This window comes from Lissotriton vulgaris, chromosome 1_1 (assembly GCF_964263255.1).
Source record: "Lissotriton vulgaris chromosome 1_1, aLisVul1.2, whole genome shotgun sequence".
In the NCBI taxonomy this organism is placed as follows: Eukaryota; Metazoa; Chordata; class Amphibia; order Caudata; family Salamandridae; genus Lissotriton; species Lissotriton vulgaris.
Window position 1 is genome coordinate 1,370,416,105 of NC_141685.1, and position 20,000 is coordinate 1,370,436,104.

The 20,000-nt window shown below is 41.4% G+C and overlaps 7 non-coding genes across 7 annotated transcripts; all 7 read right to left on the reverse strand.

Annotated features, from left to right (window-relative positions):
- Positions 1-1,344: 1,344 nt before the first annotated feature.
- TRNAH-GUG (transfer RNA histidin (anticodon GUG)) lies at positions 1,345-1,416 on the reverse strand. The gene has a single exon. It is a non-coding gene; the product is annotated as a tRNA-His (tRNA).
- A 1,289-nt stretch (positions 1,417-2,705) lies between these two features.
- On the reverse strand, positions 2,706-2,787 carry TRNAS-AGA (transfer RNA serine (anticodon AGA)). Its single transcript has one exon. It is a non-coding gene; the product is annotated as a tRNA-Ser (tRNA).
- A 1,499-nt stretch (positions 2,788-4,286) lies between these two features.
- TRNAH-GUG (transfer RNA histidin (anticodon GUG)) lies at positions 4,287-4,358 on the reverse strand. The gene has a single exon. It is a non-coding gene; the product is annotated as a tRNA-His (tRNA).
- Positions 4,359-10,170: 5,812 nt separating this feature from the next.
- TRNAH-GUG (transfer RNA histidin (anticodon GUG)) lies at positions 10,171-10,242 on the reverse strand. Its single transcript has one exon. It is a non-coding gene; the product is annotated as a tRNA-His (tRNA).
- Positions 10,243-11,531: 1,289 nt separating this feature from the next.
- On the reverse strand, positions 11,532-11,613 carry TRNAS-AGA (transfer RNA serine (anticodon AGA)). Its single transcript has one exon. It is a non-coding gene; the product is annotated as a tRNA-Ser (tRNA).
- Positions 11,614-14,473: 2,860 nt separating this feature from the next.
- Positions 14,474-14,555, reverse strand: TRNAS-AGA (transfer RNA serine (anticodon AGA)). Its single transcript has one exon. It is a non-coding gene; the product is annotated as a tRNA-Ser (tRNA).
- Positions 14,556-17,416: 2,861 nt separating this feature from the next.
- TRNAS-AGA (transfer RNA serine (anticodon AGA)) lies at positions 17,417-17,498 on the reverse strand. The gene has a single exon. It is a non-coding gene; the product is annotated as a tRNA-Ser (tRNA).
- Between the last annotated feature and the right edge of the window lie 2,502 nt (positions 17,499-20,000).

Here is a 20,000-nt window from a genome sequence, read left to right on the forward strand (position 1 = left end):
TTGGAATACCATAGGCTTGCATGCATACTCTCATGGGTCACTCAAGTTTTTTGGACCCTATTGCACTCTGTTTTCGTGCTGCTTTTAGTATATATCCCATATTAAAGAAGTCTACCATCTTTGAGTATTTGAGGCTCCTTTGTAAGTGCTTTATATTTTTTCCTTGAAGAGCTATATAATAAAGGGGTCCGGGAAGGATTGCATTTATGGAAGATAAAAGAAGGCCCACTTGTCTCACCAAATGCTGTAGAGAAACCTGATGTTTTACTCATGTTATCCTTAGTTCGTTTTTGTTAGACCTTGCATTCTTAAGGTGGTCCCAACCCCACCTTATTGCTTTTCACCTCCGCATTTTGCTGTATCTTTTTGTTGGCCTTAGGACTCTGATCACTTTATCGCTACTAATCAGTGCTGAAGTGCACGTGCTTCTTCCCTAATCATGTGTATAATTGGAGTATACCTGACTGACAGATTTAATTTACTTGAAAGCCCCTTGTAAAGTGGTATACCATATACCCAGGGACTGATTGTGCCGCCCAAAGAAATAGCATTTCAAACCTGTCTCAAGCCTGCTACTGCAGTGCCTGTGCTGCAGTGTACTGCCACTTCGACTTGGCATTTAAAACTACTTGCCAAGCCTTAAACTCCAATTTTATTACATATCAGTAACCCCTAAGGTAGGCCCCAGGTAGTCCTAGGGGCATCATGCTATGTAAGTAAAAGGTAAGACATGTACTGTGGTAGTTTGTATGTCCTAGTAGTATCAAACAGTCTATTACATTTTTCACTACTGTGAGGTCTGCCCCTCTCATAGGTTAGCATTGGGTATTCCCTTATACTTTTTGGGGGGTAATTCCATATCAGAGAGGAGAAGCTTTATTTATTTATTGATAAATCCTATCTACTGGTGAGGTTGGATTTAATCTTACTATTGTATAAATGCCATTTTTAGAGAGTGAGCATTTCTCTGCACTTACTGCTCTATTTGCATTGAAACCTGTCTTCGATTGACGTCTGGATTGGGCTGCGAGACAGCTACATATGTGCATTCCCTGTAGACAGCCACAACACAGGTCACTCAACTGCAACTGCATTCATCTGCATTCTGATTGGCCTGGGGGAGAGCTCCGCTCCCCTTACCGCAAATATGTTCAAGAACGATAATTTATGTCAGTAAGGACAGTATACCTACATCTTATAATCATGTGTGTTTAAATAATTTGTTGTTAGATCGTTTAAATATTGAAAAGGATCTGTTTTTAATAGACATTTTACAAAAACAACTGGTACATTTGGGAATTCTGTAAAGGAAAAACCCAACTGCCGTGACATTGCCAACCACAATGCCGTGACTCGGATTCGAACCGAGGTTGCTGCGGCCACAACGCAGAGTACTAACCACTATACGATCACGGCGAGCTACTTGGGCTCAATAACGTACAGTGACATGAAGAAATTATAATTCGGAACACTCAGGGCTACTCCTGTGATAGGCTGAATGTGTTCATTGCTTCCTCATTCCTTATACAAAGGCTTTATCTCATCAGTGGTTGATAGGCTGAAACCGTTTCCTGGCCGCCTGCTTGTGAACTGGCAGGAGTCAAAGATCACACATACACTGGTGGGCCTGTGATGGGACACCAATGCAGAGAAACACACCTGGTGCAGATATTCTATTCTGTTTATTAGACCTGCATCTCCCCTGTACCTCCTCAAGCCATCTGTATGTGAAGCAAGAAAGAGTTAAGGAACGGTCCATCTACACTTTTATTGGGAGGATGCTGCCGTGAGCTCCTCCCAGCTAATCACACAAACAGCAGTAAAGCAAGATAACTACACAGTTAGGGGGGACTGCATGGTTAGGTTTTTGAGGAATTATTGAAACTGACCTCAGTGACCCATAATCAGAGCTGTGGCTAATGACTGCACGCCTAATTATGATGAAGCAAGCACCATAGCTCGTAGGGGCCCCACAACACACTTTTCTTAGCTCATTGAATTAAAGTATAAACTTCTGCCATGTGTGAGTGGTAAAGGCTTGTTAATTTTGTTGCTTTTCAAATTCACGTCTGACAACAAGACGAAGGAACATTGGGGCATCAGACGCTTTGGAAAGTAGCCACCAACCGCAGAGAAAGAGAGAAAGAGGGAAAAGACAGTATGAGGTGTGGAGAAAACAGCAGCAGGTACAAGGAGCTCAAATGAGATTAATGGCGCCTAAATAGAGCACGTAAAGGAACAGTTACAAATCTAAGAAAAGGGAAAGAAAAGACTAGGAAAAAACACAGAAAGAGCTTGTAGATGAAATTCTCTTCCAGGAACAGCAGGTTAAGAGAAATTACACAGGGAGCAGTTAAGCTTGTAACACGGGGGAGAATAGAAAAGAAAATGCAGTTTTATGAAGTGTGTTTGCCTAATCCAGCTAGCACTTTTATTTTATTTCTCTATTTGCTTCTTTTATTGGTAAAGTAAGTTTCAAGTGCATGCACAGGTATGACCGAGAGAGCCAGGGTATAATAATTTGAAGCGTTTGCACCAGCGCTAATGAAGGACGAGAGTTATAGCAAAGATATGAAAGGGGGAGCGATAATAAATATGTGATATGGCAATAGTGACACCAAAATAAGCCACCTATTTATAAAACTGACATGGAAGAAATACTAAAGGTTAACTTCTGAAATTGTAGCCGATGTTAAAAAGATTCTCGTTGTCGGCAGGATTCGAACCTGCGCGGGGAGACCCCAATGGATTTCTAGTCCATCGCCTTAACCACTCGGCCACAACAACTGACTGCAAGGTGTGTGCACATAATCTGTATGCAAGTTTTCAAGGTGTCCCACAGCAAATTCCTGATATTCTGCAATGCACTTTTTAAAAATAAGGTTTTTTTCAGCAGGCACATTCTCTCCTAAAAACAAAAATTGCATGCATATATCTCTAGTTTGGAATACCATAGGCTTGCATGCATACTCTCATGGGTCACTCAAGTTTTTTGGACCCTATTGCACTCTGTTTTCGTGCTGCTTTTAGTATATGTCCCATATTAAAGAAGTCTACCATCTTTGAGTATTTGAGGCTCCTTTGTAAGTGCTTTATATTTTTTCCTTGAAGAGCTATATAATAAAGGGGTCCGGGAAGGATTGCATTTATGGAAGATAAAAGAAGGCCCACTTGTTTCACCAAATGCTGTAGAGAAACCTGATGTTTTACTCATGTTATCCTTAGTTCGTTTTTGTTAGACCTTGCATTCTTAAGGTGGTCCCAACCCCACCTTATTGCTTTTCACCTCCGCATTTTGCTGTATCTTTTTGTTGGCCTTAGGACTCTGATCACTTTATCGCTACTAATCAGTGCTGAAGTGCATGTGCTTCTTCCCTAATCATGTGTATAATTGGAGTATACCTGACTGACAGATTTAATTTACTTGAAAGCCCCTTGTAAAGTGGTATACCATATACCCAGGGACTGATTGTGCCGCCCAAAGAAATAGCCTTTCAAACCTGTCTCAAGCCTGCTACTGCAGTGCCTGTGCTGCAGTGTACTGCCACTTCGACTTGGCATTTAAAACTACTTGCCAAGCCTTAAACTCCAATTTTATTACATATCAGTAACCCCTAAGGTAGGCCCTAGGTAGTCCTAGGGGCATCATGCTATGTAAGTAAAAGGTAAGACATGTACTGTGGTAGTTTGTATGTCCTAGTAGTATCAAACAGTCTATTACATTTTTCACTACTGTGAGGTCTGCCCCTCTCATAGGTTAGCATTGGGTATTCCCTTATACTTTTTGGGGGGTAATTCCATATCAGAGAGGAGAAGCTTTATTTATTTATTGATAAATCCTATCTACTGGTGAGGTTGGATTTAATCTTACTATTGTATAAATGCCATTTTTAGAGAGTGAGCATTTCTCTGCACTTACTGCTCTATTTGCATTGAAACCTGTCTTCGATTGACGTCTGGATTGGGCTGCGAGACAGCTACATATGTGCATTCCCTGTAGACAGCCACAACACAGGTCACTCAACTGCAACTGCATTCATCTGCATTCTGATTGGCCTGGGGGAGAGCTCCGCTCCCCTTACCGCAAATATGTTCAAGAACGATAATTTATGTCAGTAAGGACAGTATACCTACATCTTATAATCATGTGTGTTTAAATAATTTGTTGTTAGATCGTTTAAATATTGAAAAGGATCTGTTTTTAATAGACATTTTACAAAAACAACTGGTACATTTGGGAATTCTGTAAAGGAAAAACCCAACTGCCGTGACATTGCCAACCACAATGCCGTGACTCGGATTCGAACCGAGGTTGCTGCGGCCACAACGCAGAGTACTAACCACTATACGATCACGGCGAGCTACTTGGGCTCAATAACGTACAGTGACATGAAGAAATTATAATTTGGAACACTCAGGGCTACTCCTGTGATAGGCTGAATGTGTTCATTGCTTCCTCATTCCTTATACAAAGGCTTTATCTCCTCAGTGGTTGATAGGCTGAAACCGTTTCCTGGCCGCCTGCTTGTGAACTGGCAGGAGTCAAAGATCACACATACACTGGTGGGCCTGTGATGGGACACCAATGCAGAGAAACACACCTGGCGCAGATATTCTATTCTGTTTATTAGACCTGCATCTCCCCTGTACCTCCTCAAGCCATCTGTATGTGAAGCAAGAAAGAGTTAAGGAACGGTCCATCTACACTTTTATTGGGAGGATGCTGCCGTGAGCTCCTCCCAGCTAATCACACAAACAGCAGTAAAGCAAGATAACTACACAGTTAGGGGGAACTGCATGGTTAGGTTTTTGAGGAATTTTTGAAACTGACCTCAGTGACCCATAATCAGAGCTGTGGCTAATGACTGCATGCCTAATTATGATGAAGCAAGCACCATGGCTCGTAGGGGCCCCACAACACACTTTTCTTAGCTCATTGAATTAAAGTATAAACTTCTGCCATGTGTGAGTGGTAAAGGCTTGTTAATTTTGTTGCTTTTCAAATTCACGTCTGACAACAAGACGAAGGAACATTGGGGCATCAGACGCTTTGGAAAGTAGCCACCAACCGCAGAGAAAGAGAGAAAGAGGGAAAAGACAGTATGAGGTGTGGAGAAAACAGCAGCAGGTACAAGGAGCTCAAATGAGATTAATGGCGCCTAAATAGAGCACGTAAAGGAACAGTTACAAATCTAAGAAAAGGGAAAGAAAAGACTAGGAAAAAACACAGAAAGAGCTTGTAGATGAAATTCTCTTCCAGGAACAGCAGGTTAAGAGAAATTACACAGGGAGCAGTTAAGCTTGTAACACGGGGGAGAATAGAAAAGAAAATGCAGTTTTATGAAGTGTGTTTGCCTAATCCAGCTAGCACTTTTATTTTATTTCTCTATTTGCTTCTTTTATTGGTAAAGTAAGTTTCAAGTGCATGCACAGGTATGACCGAGAGAGCCAGGGTATAATAATTTGAAGCGTTTGCACCAGCGCTAATGAAGGACGAGAGTTATAGCAAAGATATGAAAGGGGGAGCGATAATAAATATGTGATATGGCAATAGTGACACCAAAATAAGCCACCTATTTATAAAACTGACATGGAAGAAATACTAAAGGTTAACTTCTGAAATTGTAGCCGATGTTAAAAAGATTCTCGTTGTCGGCAAGATTCGAACCTGCGAGGGGAGACCCCAATGGATTTCTAGTCCATCGCCTTAACCACTCGGCCACAACAACTGACTGCAAGGTGTGTGCACATAATCTGTATGCAAGTTTTCAAGGTGTCCCACAGCAAATTCCTGATATTCTGCAATGCACTTTTTAAAAATAAGGTTTTTTTCAGCAGGCACATTCTCTCCTAAAAACAAAAATTGCATGCGTATATCTCTAGTTTGGAATACCATAGGCTTGCATGCATACTCTCATGGGTCACTAAAGTTTTTTGGACCCTATTGCACTCTGTTTTCGTGCTGCTTTTAGTACATGTCCCATATTAAAGAAGTCTACCATCTTTGAGTATTTGAGGCTCCTTTGTAAGTGCTTTATATTTTTTCCTTGAAGAGCTATATAATAAAGGGGTCCGGGAAGGATTGCATTTATGGAAGATAAAAGAAGGCCCACTTGTCTCACCAAATGCTGTAGAGAAACCTGATGTTTTACTCATGTTATCCTTAGTTCATTTTTGTTAGACCTTGCATTCTTAAGGTGGTCCCAACCCCACCTTATTGCTTTTCACCTCCGCATTTTGCTGTATCTTTTTGTTGGCCTTAGGACTCTGATCACTTTATCGCTACTAATCAGTGCTGAAGTGCACGTGCTTCTTCCCTAATCATGTGTATAATTGGAGTATACCTGAATGACAGATTTAATTTACTTGAAAGCCCCTTGTAAAGTGGTATACCATATACCCAGGGACTGATTGTGCCGCCCAAAGAAATAGCATTTCAAACCTGTCTCAAGCCTGCTACTGTAGTGCCTGTGCTGCAGTGTACTGCCACTTCGACTTGGCATTTAAAACTACTTGCCAAGCCTTAAACTCCAATTTTATTACATATCAGTAACCCCTAAGGTAGGCCCTAGGTAGTCCTAGGGGCATCATGCTATGTAAGTAAAAGGTAAGACATGTACTGTGGTAGTTTGTATGTCCTAGTAGTATCAAACAGTCTATTACATTTTTCACTACTGTGAGGTCTGCCCCTCTCATAGGTTAGCATTGGGTATTCCCTTATACTTTTTGGGGGGTAATTCCATATCAGAGAGGAGAAGCTTTATTTATTTATTGATAAATCCTATCTACTGGTGAGGTTGGATTTAATCTTACTATTGTATAAATGCCATTTTTAGAGAGTGAGCATTTCTCTGCACTTACTGCTCTATTTGCATTGAAACCTGTCTTCGATTGACGTCTGGATTGGGCTGCGAGACAGCTACATATGTGCATTCCCTGTAGACAGCCACAACACAGGTCACTCAACTGCAACTGCATTCATCTGCATTCTGATTGGCCTGGGGGAGAGCTCCGCTCCCCTTACCGCAAATATGTTCAAGAACGATAATTTATGTCAGTAAGTACAGTATACCTACATCTTATAATCATGTGTGTTTAAATAAATTGTTGTTAGATCGTTTAAATATTGAAAAGGATCTGTTTTTAATAGACATTTTACAAAAACAACTGGTACATTTGGGAATTCTGTAAAAGAAAAACCCAACTGCCGTGACATTGCCAACCACAATGCCGTGACTCAGATTCGAACCGAGGTTGCTGCGGCCACAACGCAGAGTACTAACCACTATACGATCACGGCAAGCTACTTGGGCTCAATAACGTACAGTGACATGAAGAAATTATAATTCGGAACACTCAGGGCTACTCCTGTGATAGGCTGAATGTGTTTATTGCTTCCTCATTCCTTATACAAAGGCTTTATCTCCTCAGTGGTTGATAGGCTGAAACCGTTTCCTGGCCGCCTGCTTGTGAACTGGCAGGAGTCAAAGATCACACATACACTGGTGGGCCTGTGATGGGACACCAATGCAGAGAAACACACCTGGCGCAGATATTCTATTCTGTTTATTAGACCTGCATCTCCCCTGTACCTCCTCAAGCCATCTGTATGTGAAGCAAGAAAGAGTTAAGGAACGGTCCATCTACACTTTTATTGGGAGGATGCTGCCGTGAGCTCCTCCCAGCTAATCACACAAACAGCAGTAAAGCAAGATAACTACACAGTTAGGGGGAACTGCATGGTTAGGTTTTTGAGGAATTATTGAAACTGACCTCAGTGACCCATAATCAGAGCTGTGGCTAATGACTGCATGCCTAATTATGATGAAGCAAGCACCATGGCTCGTAGGGGCCCCACAACACACTTTTCTTAGCTCATTGAATTAAAGTATAAACTTCTGCCATGTGTGAGTGGTAAAGGCTTGTTAATTTTGTTGCTTTTCAAATTCACGTCTGACAACAAGACGAAGGAACATTGGGGCATCAGACGCTTTGGAAAGTAGCCACCAACCGCAGAGAAAGAGAGAAAGAGGGAAAAGACAGTATGAGGTGTGGAGAAAACAGCAGCAGGTACAAGGAGCTCAAATGAGATTAATGGCGCCTAAATAGAGCACGTAAAGGAACAGTTACAAATCTAAGAAAAGGGAAAGAAAAGACTAGGAAAAAACACAGAAAGAGCTTGTAGATGAAATTCTCTTCCAGGAACAGCAGGTTAAGAGAAATTACACAGGGAGCAGTTAAGCTTGTAACACGGGGGAGAATAGAAAAGAAAATGCAGTTTTATGAAGTGTGTTTGCCTAATCCAGCTAGCACTTTTATTTTATTTTTCTATTTGCTTCTTTTATTGGTAAAGTAAGTTTCAAGTGCATGCACAGGTATGACCGAGAGAGCCAGGGTATAATTATTTGAAGCGTTTGCACCAGCGCTAATGAAGGACGAGAGTTATAGCAAAGATATGAAAGGGGGAGCGATAATAAATATGTGATATGGCAATAGTGACACCAAAATAAGCCACCTATTTATAAAACTGACATGGAAGAAATACTAAAGGTTAACTTCTGAAATTGTAGCCGATGTTAAAAAGATTCTCGTTGTCGGCAAGATTCGAACCTGCGAGGGGAGACCCCAATGGATTTCTAGTCCATCGCCTTAACCACTCGGCCACAACAACTGACTGCAAGGTGTGTGCACATAATCTGTATGCAAGTTTTCAAGGTGTCCCACAGCAAATTCCTGATATTCTGCAATGCACTTTTTAAAAATAAGGTTTTTTTCAGCAGGCACATTCTCTCCTAAAAACAAAAATTGCATGCGTATATCTCTAGTTTGGAATACCATAGGCTTGCATGCATACTCTCATGGGTCACTAAAGTTTTTTGGACCCTATTGCACTCTGTTTTCGTGCTGCTTTTAGTACATGTCCCATATTAAAGAAGTCTACCATCTTTGAGTATTTGAGGCTCCTTTGTAAGTGCTTTATATTTTTTCCTTGAAGAGCTATATAATAAAGGGGTCCGGGAAGGATTGCATTTATGGAAGATAAAAGAAGGCCCACTTGTCTCACCAAATGCTGTAGAGAAACCTGATGTTTTACTCATGTTATCCTTAGTTCATTTTTGTTAGACCTTGCATTCTTAAGGTGGTCCCAACCCCACCTTATTGCTTTTCACCTCCGCATTTTGCTGTATCTTTTTGTTGGCCTTAGGACTCTGATCACTTTATCGCTACTAATCAGTGCTGAAGTGCACGTGCTTCTTCCCTAATCATGTGTATAATTGGAGTATACCTGAATGACAGATTTAATTTACTTGAAAGCCCCTTGTAAAGTGGTATACCATATACCCAGGGACTGATTGTGCCGCCCAAAGAAATAGCATTTCAAACCTGTCTCAAGCCTGCTACTGTAGTGCCTGTGCTGCAGTGTACTGCCACTTCGACTTGGCATTTAAAACTACTTGCCAAGCCTTAAACTCCAATTTTATTACATATCAGTAACCCCTAAGGTAGGCCCTAGGTAGTCCTAGGGGCATCATGCTATGTAAGTAAAAGGTAAGACATGTACTGTGGTAGTTTGTATGTCCTAGTAGTATCAAACAGTCTATTACATTTTTCACTACTGTGAGGTCTGCCCCTCTCATAGGTTAGCATTGGGTATTCCCTTATACTTTTTGGGGGGTAATTCCATATCAGAGAGGAGAAGCTTTATTTATTTATTGATAAATCCTATCTACTGGTGAGGTTGGATTTAATCTTACTATTGTATAAATGCCATTTTTAGAGAGTGAGCATTTCTCTGCACTTACTGCTCTATTTGCATTGAAACCTGTCTTCGATTGACGTCTGGATTGGGCTGCGAGACAGCTACATATGTGCATTCCCTGTAGACAGCCACAACACAGGTCACTCAACTGCAACTGCATTCATCTGCATTCTGATTGGCCTGGGGGAGAGCTCCGCTCCCCTTACCGCAAATATGTTCAAGAACGATAATTTATGTCAGTAAGTACAGTATACCTACATCTTATAATCATGTGTGTTTAAATAAATTGTTGTTAGATCGTTTAAATATTGAAAAGGATCTGTTTTTAATAGACATTTTACAAAAACAACTGGTACATTTGGGAATTCTGTAAAAGAAAAACCCAACTGCCGTGACATTGCCAACCACAATGCCGTGACTCGGATTCGAACCGAGGTTGCTGCGGCCACAACGCAGAGTACTAACCACTATACGATCACGGCAAGCTACTTGGGCTCAATAACGTACAGTGACATGAAGAAATTATAATTCGGAACACTCAGGGCTACTCCTGTGATAGGCTGAATGTGTTTATTGCTTCCTCATTCCTTATACAAAGGCTTTATCTCCTCAGTGGTTGATAGGCTGAAACCGTTTCCTGGCCGCCTGCTTGTGAACTGGCAGGAGTCAAAGATCACACATACACTGGTGGGCCTGTGATGGGACACCAATGCAGAGAAACACACCTGGCGCAGATATTCTATTCTGTTTATTAGACCTGCATCTCCCCTGTACCTCCTCAAGCCATCTGTATGTGAAGCAAGAAAGAGTTAAGGAACGGTCCATCTACACTTTTATTGGGAGGATGCTGCCGTGAGCTCCTCCCAGCTAATCACACAAACAGCAGTAAAGCAAGATAACTACACAGTTAGGGGGAACTGCATGGTTAGGTTTTTGAGGAATTATTGAAACTGACCTCAGTGACCCATAATCAGAGCTGTGGCTAATGACTGCATGCCTAATTATGATGAAGCAAGCACCAGGGCTCGTAGGGGCCCCACAACACACTTTTCTTAGCTCATTGAATTAAAGTATAAACTTCTGCCATGTGTGAGTGGTAAAGGCTTGTTAATTTTGTTGCTTTTCAAATTCACGTCTGACAACAAGACGAAGGAACATTGGGGCATCAGACGCTTTGGAAAGTAGCCACCAACCGCAGAGAAAGAGAGAAAGAGGGAAAAGACAGTATGAGGTGTGGAGAAAACAGCAGCAGGTACAAGGAGCTCAAATGAGATTAATGGCGCCTAAATAGAGCACGTAAAGGAACAGTTACAAATCTAAGAAAAGGGAAAGAAAAGACTAGGAAAAAACACAGAAAGAGCTTGTAGATGAAATTCTCTTCCAGGAACAGCAGGTTAAGAGAAATTACACAGGGAGCAGTTAAGCTTGTAACACGGGGGAGAATAGAAAAGAAACTGCAGTTTTATGAAGTGTGTTTGCCTAATCCAGCTAGCACTTTTATTTTATTTCTCTATTTGCTTCTTTTATTGGTAAAGTAAGTTTCAAGTGCATGCACAGGTATGACCGAGAGAGCCAGGGTATAATTATTTGAAGCGTTTGCACCAGCGCTAATGAAGGACGAGAGTTATAGCAAAGATATGAAAGGGGGAGCGATAATAAATATGTGATATGGCAATAGTGACACCAAAATAAGCCACCTATTTATAAAACTGACATGGAAGAAATACTAAAGGTTAACTTCTGAAATTGTAGCCGATGTTAAAAAGATTCTCGTTGTCGGCAGGATTCGAACCTGCGCGGGGAGACCCCAATGGATTTCTAGTCCATCGCCTTAACCACTCGGCCACAACAACTGACTGCAAGGTGTGTGCACATAATCTGTATGCAAGTTTTCAAGGTGTCCCACAGCAAATTCCTGATATTCTGCAATGCACTTTTTAAAAATAAGGTTTTTTTCAGCAGGCACATTCTCTCCTAAAAACAAAAATTGCATGCGTATATCTCTAGTTTGGAATACCATAGGCTTGCATGCATACTCTCATGGGTCACTCAAGTTTTTTGGACCCTATTGCACTCTGTTTTCATGCTGCTTTTAGTATATGTCCCATATTAAAGAAGTCTACCATCTTTGAGTATTTGAGGCTCCTTTGTAAGTGCTTTATATTTTTTCCTTGAAGAGCTATATAATAAAGGGGTCCGGGAAGGATTGCATTTATGGAAGATAAAAGACGGCCCACTTGTCTCACCAAATGCTGTAGAGAAACCTGATGTTTTACTCATGTTATCCTTAGTTCGTTTTTGTTAGACCTTGCATTCTTAAGGTGGTCCCAACCCCACCTTATTGCTTTTCACCTCCGCATTTTGCTGTATCTTTTTGATGGCCTTAGGACTCTGATCACTTTATCGCTACTAATCAGTGCTGAAGTGCACGTGCTTCTTCCCTAATCATGTGTATAATTGGAGTATACCTGACTGACAGATTTAATTTACTTGAAAGCCCCTTGTAAAGTGGTATACCATATACCCAGGGACTGATTGTGCCGCCCAAAGAAATAGCATTTCAAACCTGTCTCAAGCCTGCTACTGCAGTGCCTGTGCTGCAGTGTACTGCCACTTCGATTTGGCATTTAAAACTACTTGCCAAGCCTTAAACTCCAATTTTATTACATATCAGTAACCCCTAAGGTAGACCCTAGGTAGTCCTAGGGGCATCATGCTATGTAAGTAAAAGGTAAGACATGTACTGTGGTAGTTTGTATGTCCTAGTAGTATCAAACAGTCTATTACATTTTTCACTACTGTGAGGTCTGCCCCTCTCATAGGTTAGCATTGGGTATTCCCTTATACTTTTTGGGGGGTAATTCCATATCAGAGAGGAGAAGCTTTATTTATTTATTGATAAATCCTATCTACTGGTGAGGTTGGATTTAATCTTACTATTGTATAAATGCCATTTTTAGAGAGTGAGCATTTCTCTGCACTTACTGCTCTATTTGCATTGAAACCTGTCTTCGATTGACGTCTGGATTGGGCTGCGAGACAGCTACATATGTGCATTCCCTGTAGACAGCCACAACACAGGTCACTCAACTGCAACTGCATTCATCTGCATTCTGATTGGCCTGGGGGAGAGCTCCGCTCCCCTTACCGTAAATATGTTCAAGAACGATAATTTATGTCAGTAAGTACAGTATACCTACATCTTATAATCATGTGTGTTTAAATAATTTGTTGTTAGATCGTTTAAATATTGAAAAGGATCTGTTTTTAATAGACATTTTACAAAAACAACTGGTACATTTGGGAATTCTGTAAAGGAAAAACCCAACTGCCGTGACATTGCCAACCACAATGCCATGACTCGGATTCAAACCGAGGTTGCTGCGGCCACAACGCAGAGTACTAACCACTATACGATCACGGCAAGCTACTTGGGCTCAATAACGTACAGTGACATGAAGAAATTATAATTCGGAACACTCAGGGCTACTCCTGTGATAGGCTGAATGTGTTCATTGCTTCCTCATTCCTTATACAAAGGCTTTATCTCCTCAGTGGTTGATAGGCTGAAACCGTTTCCTGGCCGCCTGCTTGTGAACTGGCAGGAGTCAAAGATCACACATACACTGGTGGGCCTGTGATGGGACACCAATGCAGAGAAACACACCTGGCGCAGATATTCTATTCTGTTTATTAGACCTGCATCTCCCCTGTACCTCCTCAAGCCATCTGAATGTGAAGCAAGAAAGAGTTAAGGAACGGTCCATCTACACTTTTATTGGGAGGATGCTGCCGTGAGCTCCTCCCAGCTAATCACACAAACAGCAGTAAAGCAAGATAACTACACAGTTAGGGGGGACTGCATGGTTAGGTTTTTGAGGAATTAATGAAACTGACCTCAGTGACCCATAATCAGAGCTGTGGCTAATGACTGCATGCCTAATTATGATGAAGCAAGCACCATGGCTCGTAGGGGCCCCACAACACACTTTTCTTAGCTCATTGAATTAAAGTATAAACTTCTGCCATGTGTGAGTGGTAAAGGCTTGTTAATTTTGTTGCTTTTCAAATTCACGTCTGACAACAAGACGAAGGAACATTGGGGCATCAGACGCTTTGGAAAGTAGCCACCAACCGCAGAGAAAGAGAGAAAGAGGGAAAAGACAGTATGAGGTGTGGAGAAAACAGCAGCAGGTACAAGGAGCTCAAATGAGATTAATGGCGCCTAAGTAGAGCACGTAAAGGAACAGTTACAAATCTAAGAAAAGGGAAAGAAAAGACTAGGAAAAAACACAGAAAGAGCTTGTAGATGAAATTCTCTTCCAGGAACAGCAGGTTAGGAGAAATTACACAGGGAGCAGTTAAGCTTGTAACACGGGGAAGAATAGAAAAGAAAATGCAGTTTTATGAAGTGTGTTTGCCTAATCCAGCTAGCACTTTTATTTTATTTCTCTATTTGCTTCTTTTATCGGTAAAGTAAGCTTCAAGTGCATGCACAGGTATGACCGAGAGAGCCAGGGTATAATAATTTGAAGCGATTGCAGCAGCGCTAATGAAGGACGAGAGTTATAGCAAAGATATGAAAGGGGGAGCGATAATAAATATGTGATATGGCAATAGTGACACCAAAATAAGCCACCTATTTATAAAACTGACATGGAAGAAATACTAAAAGTTAACTTCTGAAATTGTAGCCGATGTTAAAAAGATTCTCGTTGTCGGCAGGATTCGAACCTGCGCGGGGAGACCCCAATGGATTTCTAGTCCATCGCCTTAACCACTCGGCCACAACAACTGACTGTAAGGTGTGTGCACATAATCTGTATGCAAGTTTTCAAGGTGTCCCACAGCAAATTCCTGATATTCTGCAATGCACTTTTTAAAAATAATGTTTTTTTCAGCAGGCACATTCTCTCCTAAAAACAAAAATAGCATGCGTATATCTCTAGTTTGGAATACCATAGGCTTGCATGCATACTCTCATGGGTCACTCAAGTTTTTTGGACCCTATTTCACTCTGTTTTCGTGCTGCTTTTAGTATATGGCCCATATTACAGAAGTCTACCATTTTTGAGTATTTGAGGCTCCTTTGTAAGTGCTTTATATTTTTTCCTGGAAGAGCTATATAATAAAGGGGTCCGGGAAGGATTGCATTTATGGAAGATAAAAGAAGGCCCACTTGTCTCACCAAATGCTGTAGAGAAACCTGATGTTTTACTCATGTTATCCTTAGTTCGTTTTATTTTAGACCTTGCATTCTTAAGGTGGTCCCAACCCCACCTTATTGCTTTTCACCTCCGCATTTTGCTGTATCTTTTTGTTGGCCTTAGGACTCTGATCACTTTATCGCTACTAATCAGTGCTGAAGTGCACGTGCTTCTTCCCTAATCATGTGTATAATTGGAGTATACCTGACTGACAGATTTAATTTACTTGAAAGCCCCTTGTAAAGTGGTATACCATATACCCAGGGACTGATTGTGCCGCTGAAAGAAATAGCATTTCAAACCTGTCTCAAGCCTGCTACTGCAGTGCCTGTGCTGCAGTGTACTGCCACTTCGACTTGGCATTTAAAACTACTTGCCAAGCCTTAAACTCCAATTTTATTACATATCAGTAACCCCTAAGGTAGGCCCTAGGTAGTCCTAGGGGCATCATGCTATGTAAGTAAAAGGTAAGACATGTACTGTGGTAGTTTGTATGTCCTAGTAGTATCAAACAGTCTATTACATTTTTCACTACTGTGAGGTCTGCCCCTCTCATAGGTTAGCATTGGGTATTCCCTTATACTTTTTGGGGGGTAATTCCATATCAGAGAGGAGAAGCTTTATTTATTTATTGATAAATCCTATCTACTGGTGAGGTTGGATTTAATCTTACTATTGTATAAATGCCATTTTTAGAGAGTGAGCATTTCTCTGCACTTACTGCTCTATTTGCATTGAAACCTGTCTTCGATTGACGTCTGGATTGGGCTGCGAGACAGCTACATATGTGCATTCCCTGTAGACAGCCACAACACAGGTCACTCAACTGCAACTGCATTCATCTGCATTCTGATTGGCCTGGGGGAGAGCTCCGCTCCCCTTACCGCAAATATGTTCAAGAACGATAATTTATGTCAGTAAGTACAGTATACCTACATCTTATAATCATGTGTGTTTAAATAATTTGTCGTTAGATCGTTTAAATATTGAAAAGGATCTGTTTTTAATAGACATTTTACAAAAACAACTGGTACATTTGGGAATTCTGTAAAAGAAAAACCCAACTGCCGTGACATTGCCAACCACAATGCCGTGACTCGGATTCGAACCGAGGTTGCTGCGGCCACAACGCAGAGTACTAACCACTATAAGATCACGGCGAGCTACTTGGGCTCAATAACGTACAGTGACATGAAGAAATTATAATTCGGAACACTCAGGGCTACTCCTGTGATAGGCTGAATGTGTTCATTGCTTCCTCATTCCTTATACAAAGGCTTTATCTCCTCAGTGGTTGATAGGCTGAAACCGTTTCCTGGCCGCCTGCTTGTGAACTGGCAGGAGTCAAAGATCACACATACACTGGTGGGCCTGTGATGGGACACCAATGCAGAGAAACACACCTGGCGCAGATATTCTATTCTGTTTATTAGACCTGCATCTCCCCTGTACCTCCTCAAGCCATCTGTATGTGAAGCAAGAAAGAGTTAAGGAACGGTCCATCTACACTTTTATTGGGAGGATGCTGCCGTGAGCTCCTCCCAGCTAATCACACAAACAGCAGTAAAGCAAGATAACTACACAGTTAGGGGGGACTGCATGGTTAGGTTTTTGAGGAATTATTGAAACTGACCTCAGTGACCCATAATCAGAGCTGTGGCTAATGACTGCATGCCTAATTATGATGAAGCAAGCACCATGGCTCGTAGGGGCCCCACAACACACTTTTCTTAGCTCATTGAATTAAAGTATAAACTTCTGCCATGTGTGAGTGGTAAAGGCTTGTTAATTTTGTTGCTTTTCAAATTCACGTCTGACAACAAGACGGAGGAACATTGGGGCATCAGACGCTTTGGAAAGTAGCCACCAACCGCAGAGAAAGAGAGAAAGAGGGAAAAGACAGTATGAGGTGTGGAGAAAACAGCAGCAGGTACAAGGAGCTCAAATGAGATTAATGGCGCCTAAATAGAGCACGTAAAGGAACAGTTACAAATCTAAGAAAAGGGAAAGAAAAGACTAGGAAAAAACACAGAAAGAGCTTGTAGATGAAATTCTCTTCCAGGAACAGCAGGTTAAGAGAAATTACACAGGGAGCAGTTAAGCTTGTAACACGGGGGAGAATAGAAAAGAAACTGCAGTTTTATGAAGTGTGTTTGCCTAATCCAGCTAGCACTTTTATTTTATTTCTCTATTTGCTTCTTTTATTGGTAAAGTAAGTTTCAAGTGCATGCACAGGTATGACCGAGAGAGCCAGGGTATAATAATTTGAAGCGTTTGCACCAGCGCTAATGAAGGACGAGAGTTATAGCAAAGATATGAAAGGGGGAGCGATAATAAATATGTGATATGGCAATAGTGACACCAAAATAAGCCACCTATTTATAAAACTGACATGGAAGAAATACTAAAGGTTAACTTCTGAAATTGTAGCCGATGTTAAAAAGATTCTCGTTGTCGGCAGGATTCGAACCTGCGCGTGGAGACCCCAATGGATTTCTAGTCCATCGCCTTAACCACTCGGCCACAACAACTGACTGCAAGGTGTGTGCACATAATCTGTATGCAAGTTTTCAAGGTGTCCCACAGCAAATTCCTGATATTCTGCAATGCACTTTTTAAAAATAAGGTTTTTTTCAGCAGGCACATTCTCTCTAAAAAAGCAAAAATTGCATGCGTATATCTCTAGTTTGGAATACCATAGGCTTGCATGCATACTCTCATGGGTCACTCAAGTTTTTTGGACCCTATTGCACTCTGTTTTCGTGCTGCTTTTAGTATATGTCCCATATTAAAGAAGTCTACCATCTTTGAGTATTTGAGGCTCCTTTGTAAGTGCTTTATATTTTTTCCTTGAAGAGCTATATAATAAAGGGGTCCGGGAAGGATTGCATTTATGGAAGATAAAAGAAGGCCCACTTGTCTCACCAAATGCTGTAGAGAAACCTGATGTTTTACTCATGTTATCCTTAGTTCGTTTTTGTAAGACCTTGCATTCTTAAGGTGGTCCCAACCCCACCTTATTGCTTTTCACCTCCGCATTTTGCTGTATCTTTTTGTTGGCCTTAGGACTCTGATAACTTTATCGCTACTAATCAGTGCTGAAGTGCACGTGCTTCTTCCCTAATCATGTGTATAATTGGAGTATACCTGACTGACAGATTTAATTTACTTGAAAGCCCCTTGTAAAGTGGTATACCATATACCCAGGGACTGATTGTGCCGCCCAAAGAAATAGCATTTCAAACCTGTCTCAAGCCTGCTACTGCAGTGCCTGTGCTGCAGTGTACTGCCACTTCGACTTGGCATTTAAAACTACTTGCCAAGCCTTAAATTCCAATTTTATTACATATCAGTAACCCCTAAGGTAGGCCCTAGGTAGTCCTAGGGGCATCATGCTATGTAAGTAAAAGGTAAGACATGTACTGTGGTAGTTTGTATGTCCTAGTAGTATCAAACAGTCTATTACATTTTTCACTACTGTGAGGTCTGCCCCTCTCATAGGTTAGCATTGGGTATTCCCTTATACTTTTTGGGGGGTAATTCCATATCAGAGAGGAGAAGCTTTATTTATTTATTGATAAATCCTATCTACTGGTGAGGTTGGATTTAATCTTACTATTGTATAAATGCCATTTTTAGAGAGTGAGCATTTCTCTGCACTTACTGCTCTATTTGCATTGAAACCTGTCTTCGATTGACGTCTGGATTGGGCTGCGAGACAGCTACATATGTGCATTCCCTGTAGACAGCCACAACACAGGTCACTCAACTGCAACTGCATTCATCTGCATTCTGATTGGCCTGGGGGAGAGCTCCGCTCCCCTTACCGCAAATATGTTCAAGAACGATAATTTATGTCAGTAAGTACAGTATGCCTACATCTTATAATCATGTGTGTTTAAATAATTTGTTGTTAGATCGTTTAAATATTGAAAAGGATCTGTTTTTAATAGACATTTTACAAAAACAACTGGTACATTTGGGAATTCTGTAAAGGAAAAACCCAACTGCCGTGACATTGCCAACCACAATGCCGTGACTCGGATTCGAACTGAGGTTGCTGCGGCCACAACGCAGAGTTCTAACCACTATACGATCACGGCGAGCTACTTGGGCTCAATAACGTACAATGACATGAAGAAATTATAATTCGGAACACTCAGGGCTACTCCTGTGATAGGCTGAATGTGTTCATTGCTTCCTCATTCCTTATACAAAGGCTTTATCTCCTCAGTGGTTGATAGGCTGAAACCGTTTCCTGGCCGCCTGCTTGTGAACTGGCAGGAGTCAAAGATCACACATACACTGGTGGGCCTGTGATGGGACACCAATGCAGAGAAACACACCTGGCGCAGATATTCTATTCTGTTTATTAGACCTGCATCTCCCCTGTACCTCCTCAAGCCATCTGTATGTGAAGCAAGAAAGAGTTAAGGAACGGTCCATCTACACTTTTATTGGGAGGATGCTGCCGTGAGCTCCTCCCAGCTAATCACACAAACAGCAGTAAAGCAAGATAACTACACAGTTAGGGGGTACTGCATGGTTAGGTTTTTGAGGAATTATTGAAACTGACCTCAGTGACCCATAATCAGAGCTGTGGCTAATGACTGCATGCCTAATTATGATGAAGCAAGCACCATGGCTCGTAGGGGCCCCACAACACACTTTTCTTAGCTCATTGAATTAAAGTATAAACTTCTGCCATGTGTGAGTGGTAAAGGCTTGTTAATTTTGTTGCTTTTCAAATTCACGTCTGACAACAAGACGAAGGAACATTGGGGCATCAGACGCTTTGGAAAGTAGCCACCAACCGCAGAGAAAGAGAGAAAGAGGGAAAAGACAGTATGAGGTGTGGAGAAAACAGCAGCAGGTACAAGGAGCTCAAATGAGATTAATGGCGCCTAAATAGAGCACGTAAAGGAACAGTTACAAATCTAAGAAAAGGGAAAGAAAAGACTAGGAAAAAACACGGAAAGAGCTTGTAGATGAAATTCTCTTCCAGGAACAGCAGGTTAAGAGAAATTACACAG